Source organism: Nelumbo nucifera, chromosome 2 (genome assembly GCF_055504915.1).
Source record: "Nelumbo nucifera cultivar China Antique chromosome 2, China Antique-T2T, whole genome shotgun sequence".
Taxonomy (NCBI): Eukaryota; Viridiplantae; Streptophyta; class Magnoliopsida; order Proteales; family Nelumbonaceae; genus Nelumbo; species Nelumbo nucifera.
Genome location: NC_142650.1, coordinates 98930073 through 98937946, shown reverse-complemented (window position 1 = coordinate 98937946; position 7874 = coordinate 98930073). Strand labels below are relative to the sequence as shown.

The window sequence follows — 7874 nt, the reverse complement described above, 5'->3', positions numbered from 1 at the left end:
ATTAGGGTTCAAGTAGATCCTTGAATATTGTATTCTAAATTCAGGGAATATGATTCCCAGTTGGGAGAAGGTAGGAAATTTTTGAAATTCGCCCCACCCATTCCGCAACCTTTATGGCGTCCATTAGATGGATCCTACCATTCTTTCAGATGGGTAGGTGGGGTCGGATGCATGTGTGACATTGGTACAAAGGGCATCATTATACTTATTTGTGACCATCTATCTTAATCCATAAGGCTTAGTTTGGAAGGAGTACAAATACATACAAAATAACACAAAATACAAGGTTTTTTGCTCTATATATTTGTATTTGTACTCCTTCCAAATGGAGCCTAAAGAGCATCAGTATGCTTCTCTCTAGCCTCCCGAGAGATTATACCATCTCTAAGTGATTTTTCTACGATCCATATATGGAACAACATTGAGTAGTGTCTCTAAGTGAATTTTTTTGGCTAGCCCTCTAATGCAAGACGTCTTGTCCAGCAATGACTATGTTTGTCGGTGCTTAGGGTCAAGGTTCAAAATATCAATATGGCTGATATGGTGTATCAGGTAGTATCGGTAGCTTCTTTTTTTTTTTTGTTTTTTTTTTAATCTAGTTCAGAGGGGCCAGTTTAAGGTTCATCCACCCTTTGAACCGGTCGGAACCCTGAAACACCCCCTATAGGGGCATATTGGGAATCCCCTGATACAATTCATATTGATCGATACGACCTGATACGTATCGATACTTTGAAAATTTCTGTAAAGATGACACATTTTCTATAGGTGGCAAGGTTTCAAAAGGCTAAAGGCATAATGGTTCAAAGAGGCGAGGCATATGCCTCAAATTTTTTAAAATGGATTAGTTAAAATTTATAAATAATAGGGTAAATTATACATTACTAACTTGTACTTTGGGGGGTAGTGGCAATTACCCCCTAAACTTTCATTTGTGACATTGACCCCCTTGAATTTTCAGATTCCAACAATGACCCCCTCTTTGTTAAGTTAAGTGACAAAACAAGTTAATTTACCAAAATACCCACTCAAGAAAATTCTACCAAATGGATATTGCAACAAAAAAATTAAGAAAATTCTATAAAAACCTGGAATTGCAACAAATACAACATGCAATTAATATTAACCAAACCGGTAACAAATGGAAATTGAAAACAAAATGTGAAACTATCCCCAACAATTTATTTTAGAAAATCATTGAAAAAAAGATAGTTTGGGGATTTAGATCAAAGTTTACCAATGAAATGCTAATGGAGGAGGTCTTTGTAGGAATCTGAAAGTTCAAGAGGTAATTGCCACTATCCCCAAAGTACATGTAGTAATCTATAATAAGAACATATAATAAACTAAGAAAGAATGATAGAACTTAGAAGTGTTTATAAAATAGAAGTAAATAAGTAACAAATTCTACGCTTTCTTTCAACAAAATAATAACTAATCAACTAACAACCACATACCTTATATATTTTGAATTTTTAAATTCAAATTTCTCAAATTGTTCAAATGGCCAATCATATGTTTTAGATTATCAAAATTCCCCATAATCAAAGTTTTCATAAAAAATGAGATCTTCTAATGAATCACCCATACAACTGATACTGTATTTCTAAGTACCCAACATTTTAGAAGAAAATAAATAATTTAGTTGATTTAATTTATGAAAGAAAACCCGATAAAAAGAAAATAAATCTATTAGGAAGAGAATTAGGTAGACTTGTGGAAAAATAGAAAAAAATTACAAACTTAGTATGCTAGATTTCTAGTCAGCAAAAAGTGCAGAATATTAAGAAAAAAATACTTCTTTACTTAACAAAGAAACTTAGGTTGGTTATGCCCAAGTGATATTCTATCAAAAAACTTAGGCCATGTTTGGTTCAATTCTCATTCTTTCTCATTCTTACCCAATATGAAATTCTAAAATGAATAAGAATGGGTAAAAATGGGCAGAATGAGAAAATATTGGTATTAACCAAATGTTTTTTTCTAAAAATGAATTAATTTCAGATTGACAAGTGTCTTATGTAAAAATACTTTTGCAAAAATGCTTTTGTGAAAGTGCTTTCATAAAAATACTTTGATGAAAGTACTTTTGTAAAAGTGCTTTTACGAAAATCTTTCATAAAAGTACTTCTATAAAAATTCTTTCATAAAAGTACTTTTACAAAAGTGCTTTCATAAAAGTACTTCCATAGTAGTCCGCTAGTAAACATCTATGGCAATAGTTTTGTAGGCAGAATTTCCTCAAAGAATGAAAATGAGCAAGATGGGGCATGATTATTTTTCATGTTGTAGGCTACCTCAATTTTTGTGCTATGGGTTAATTTTTCACTCTAGAAAGAATGTGGCCCATGGCAAGAATTTTGTAACCAAACACTCTAAATGTTATTCATTCTTACCTAGAATGAGCAAGAATTAAAAGAATGAGGCCAAGAACAGTGAACCAAACATGGCCTTAGATTTCACATACACCATCCCTTTTTTAACCCCAAACTTTACTTCACAAACACCATCCATGAATGATCTTTCTACATCCATATATGGAATGTCCAATAGCATCTCTAAGTAATTCTTTTCTAACCAGCCAATGCAAAAAGTCTTCTCCTGTTATCTCATAAGGACCTTGGAAAATTCAAGCTTAAGCTTGATTCCTCTACCCCTAAACAATTTGTGTAATGTCTGCAAATGGTGGATAATATGAACTATGAAGTTCAAAGGTGCTTATGTTTTAGGGTCAGTTCATTACCACTAATACCTCTAAAGTGAAGTTGTAAAGAATCTTGGGACAGAGTTGTTTTTCTTTTTCATAAATAAACAAAAACCTTAATAAAAAGAATAAACAAACTGTACACAGGAAGGAGGGCTGCTCCAAAATAGATGCACATCAGAAGAGGCTTTAATCTCCTAAGCTAGAAAATGAGCAGCCCGATTATAAGACCCTGGAACAAAACTAATATTTACAAAAGAAAGTTTCAAAAGGTTAATATCATATGTCCACTTAAAAATAGTCCAAGGAAGAAGAGGGGATCCAGATTCCAAACAGTCATTTTTTGCATTAGACAGAATCAACACTGAGGTCCACTGATGTGATTTCACTATTTCAAGAGCTCCTTTTATAGCAAAAAGTTCTGCATCTAACAAGCTATCAAAACCCAAAAAATTCCCACTTGCAGCCAACAGAAAGGGTTTATTCTTAGGGCTGTTAATGGGTCAATCTACCCGATAGACCCAAACCGTCCTCGTTTTGTGATTCGTGCGGGTCGGTTTTGGTTTTTTTCAAATCGGTTTGGGACCAGTTTTGTCTGTCCCAAACCAACTAGACCCGAATCTATTATACATATACACCTAATTACTTTTATATTTTAGTATTTTATATGTTTTATAGTTTTGACTTTTAATATTTTATATATATAAGTAATATAAAAATTTTACATGTCTAAAATCACAATTTTGGTTTAAAACCTAAACCCTTAAACCCTTTTTCGGCAATACCCTCAAACCCTTTTGTCCTTTTCCTTTTGGATGTAGGCGCTTTAGGTAGACCAGTAGCACGCTAACACATGGCTGAGTGCGGTGTGCAGCGCGGGACCAATGGCGCGGTCACATGCGGCGAACTCGGATGGTGGTCTCAAGTATAAATAGGCGCTACCCCCCTCAAGGTAATCAATCATCTAAAAACATGGGCTGGAAACCCTCTACTCCAAGCTCTCTAGCTCCTGTGCGACCTCATCTGAGCTACTCTATTCAGGCCTCGTCCACCCTCTTTGCTACACCCTCACTAACTTAACCACCAGAGTCCCTGCCTTGGGTTGGCGTCCAGGGCCTCTACAATCCCTTCTTCGTAGGTCCTCGGCCTCGACACTCCTTGGACACCACTAGTCCTCGGCCTTGGCACCCCTCGAACCCCACTAGTCCTTGGCCTCGGCACCCCTCGGGCCCCACTGGTCCTCGGCCTCGACACCCCTCGGACCCCACTGGTCCTTGGCCTCGGAACCCCTTGGACCCCACTAGTCCTCGGGCCCCATTGGTCCTCAGCCTCGGCCCTCCTCGGACCCCACTAGTCCTCGGCCTTGGCCCTCCTTGAACTCAGCCGACCTCGGCCACAACGGACTCTTCCATATGCTAGCTCATCTAGGAAGTGAGGCTACAGAGTTGTCCTTAGCCCATTCTGAGCATCAACAATTGGCGCCATCTATGGGAACGACTGCTAAGACTTCCCCCAATCCGTAGCTAAGCTTCCAAGCAAATGGCTAGAAGCACCAAAAGTACCCAGAAAACACCAAATGACCTCGGCGGCCTCGACGGTCACACATTGGCTGACCCCTCGGCTACCACACCTCGACAGTCACACCTTGATGGTCACACCTTAGCGGTCACACCCCGGCGGTCACACCCCGACGGTCACACCCCGATGGTCACACCTCGGCCGGCCCCTCAGCGACCCCCTCTGCCACACCGCGGCAGCCCCTCGGTGCCCCCTCTGCCACACCTCGGTGGCCACACTTTGGCTCCCCCCCCCCGACGATCACACCTTGGTGGTCACACCTCGACGGTCACACCCCGACGGTCAAACCTCGACGATCACACCTCAACGGTCACACCTCCGTCGACCCTTCGGTTGCCCCTTGGCGGTCACACCCCGACAGTCACACCTCGGTGGTCACACCTCGGCGGTCACACCCCGACGGTCACACCTTGGCGGTCACACCCTGACAGTCACACCTCGGCGATCACACTCCGATGGTCACACCTCCGTCGACCCTTCGGTTGCCCCTTGGCGGTCACACCCCGATAGTCACACCTCGGCAGTCACACCCCGACAGTCACACCTTGGCGGTCACACCCTGACAGTCACACCTCAGCGATCACACCCTGACGGTCACACCTCGTTTTTCCCATCGGCGACCCCCTCTGCAACACCGTAGCGGCCCCACAGCGGTCACACCTCGGCCGACCCCTCGGTGGCCCACTCTGTCGCACCTCGGATACACCTCAGTGGCCACACTTTGGTTGCCCCTCGGCGGTCACACCTCGGCTACCCTCTCTGCCCGCCTCTCGACGAACGCACACCCCTCCTCGCCAGAGATTTCACCTCCTCGGCTCAGGGCATCGTCACTTCGGACAATGGCCACACTTCGGCTACACCCTCAATGGTCACACCTCGGCTACCCCCTTTGCCCGCCTCTCGATGGACACTCAGCCTCAGTAGGTCCTTGGCCTCAATAGTCCTTGGACTCCAGTAGTCCTTGGCCTCAACAGTCCTTGGACTCCACAGGTCCTCGACCTTAGCAGTCCTTGGGCCCCACAGGTCCTCGGCCTCAGCACCTCCACACTAGAAGACCGCTTTCACCAGATCGGTCGTAGCCGAGGCCCTCGCCAAAGAAGACCACTCAGCACCTCCCAGTAAGGATGATACATTCTCTTCGGCCGAAACCGAGGTCCTCAGCCAAGACCTCCACCGCGGCCTCAAGAGTGGGGGACAAATGATTTAGGCGCTTTAGGCAGGCCAGTAGCACGCCAACATGCGACTGAGTGCGGTGCGCAGTGAGGGACCAATGGCGCGGCCACATGCGACGAACTCGGATGTCAATCTCAAGTATAAATAGGCGCTAACCCCCTCAAGGTAATCATCTAAAAACTTGGGCTGGAAACCCTCTACTCCAAGCTCTCTAGCTCCTGGGTGACCTCATCTGAGCTACTCTAGTCAGGCTAAATCCACCCTCTTTGTTATGGCCTCACTAACTTGACCGTTGAAGTCCCCGCCTCGAGCTGGCGCCCGAGGCCTCTGATGTTCCCTTCTTCGTAGGTCCTTGGCCTCTACACTCCTCGGATCCCACTGGTCCTCGGCCTCGGTACCCCTCGGACCCCACTGGTCCTCAACCTCGACCCTCCTTGAACTCAGCCGACCTCGGCCACAACGGACTCTTCCATATGCCAGCTCGTCCAGGAAGTGAAGCTACAGAATTGTCCTCAGCCCATTCTGAGCAGCAACACTTTTCTTCTCATCACTTTCTCTAAGAAAGTTTCTCAAGAATCACCGACTCTCAGTTAACTATTCGGGCCAACACTTCGCTTCGGTTGTTCCTCTAATCCTCATTAAAGATTGAACGAAAATGAGAGGGGAATGCAACAACTTGGTTTTTTATCTCAATTCAAGACTGGTTTTTGTTCAACTCAAGACTTGGTATTTTATCTCAGCTCATCACTTTCTCTATTCGGAAAAGGTGAAGTTTTGGACCTTGGCTTCTAGTTTTTATTTCATTTTCTCCCATTACTTTTTTTAATAAAGAATAGATGGGTGTAAACACGAGAGACAAAAACCAGAACAAAAAAAAAGCAATCAAGTAAGGAGAAAGATCATACACAGAAAGTATATTTAAACAGGCAAAAAACCACCACCATCCACACCAAAAACAACATATGCATAATAGCACAGAGCACTCAAGCTCGTATAGGCAAAAAAAAAAAAAAAAAGAAAAACACAGCATTCAATTTGTGGTGGTCTTTTTGTTCCATCAGCATCAAGTTTGATGTTTATTATATGATGTCTACAAATTGGTTTTTAGTAGTGGCCAAAACGATTCAATTTCTAAGTTATTTTTATAATATTGAGACTAATAGAGAATACAAATATGTATAGTATAAAATCTTATATTTTATATTATTTTATATGTATTTACACTCTATATATATATATTTATACTCTTTCCAAACTGAGCCTTGACACAGCCTCATCCGTGTTCAGTTTAATCCAATTCCTAGGAGGGGATTGCAAAAACGAACATAGACTACCAAATCCTAGAAACACCTGATAAAGGGTTGGCATCAGAATATGTAAGAAAATTGTATGGGATTTACAAATATTACTCCATATTTCATGCAAATAAAGTTGGTTTCCTTGTAACCACATAGTGTAACAGGGCAAAGATAAACGAGCTTGGTCCATAGTTTTCATTGAAGAAGCCATTCATGAAATCCAATTGTTCTTAAACTTAACACAACCTGCCCCGGTTGCATCTCTAATCTTTCTAAGCGATTCAACTAATGAATCTAGTATCTAATATTTGCTCTGTTGGTCAAAATAAAATAATCTTATATTACACCTCTATCTTATATTCAATTAAATTAATTATCAAGCCGTCTTAGCTCAGCCGGTAGAGCGCGTGGCTTTTAACCACGTGGTCGTGGGTTCGATTCCCACAGACGGCGTTTTGAAATTATAGGAACTTATATATCAGAAAAACAAAACGGACTGTGAAACACCCTTTGAGCAAGCCGATTTACAAGTTACCCGTCTTTTTTTTTTTTTTTTTTTTCTAAAACATTATCTCCGTTTCTAAGTTCTTCCTATGCAAAAGACATGATATAGGCTGATGAGGGGTGATTTGGCCCAACCTAATGAGCAGAGGGCACGTGGATGCGACTTGCCAGTTAGACTGTGAATCAGTATTTATCGCCACCTCAGTACCACCTACTATCTCAACGGGCCAAGACACTTTTGGTATCTCAGGCACCTCGGTGATGACTGAGGTTCGAGTAGCTCGGGATTAACTAACTTGCCAAGGTGACACGTCAAACTTCTAGAAGCTTGTTAGCCGTCTCCGAGCTCTTTAGGATCGCGCCACACGACTGGAGGACTTATCCTTATCCTGCCCGAATCAGACGGATACGATAGGCCTTATCATCTAGCACGTTATCCACCTCCCTAGGTAGAATGGACTCCTAATGGCACAGGCCGAGGATCTCGGAGGTATTTCATGAGACCCACGACAGACCAACTATATAAGGGCATCAGCCCCTGAGACCCAGATACACGCGATTTAGTGCATTTTAGTTCTTATATTCATTTACTTTCAACTCGCAACCAACTTAGTACT

General features: G+C 42.6%; 1 non-coding gene across 1 annotated transcript; it reads left to right on the top strand.

Moving 5' to 3' along the window:
• Nucleotides 1–7133: 7133 nt before the first annotated feature.
• TRNAK-UUU (transfer RNA lysine (anticodon UUU)) lies at nucleotides 7134–7206 on the top strand. Its single transcript has one exon. It is a non-coding gene; the product is annotated as a tRNA-Lys (tRNA).
• The last annotated feature ends 668 nt before the right edge of the window (nucleotides 7207–7874 follow it).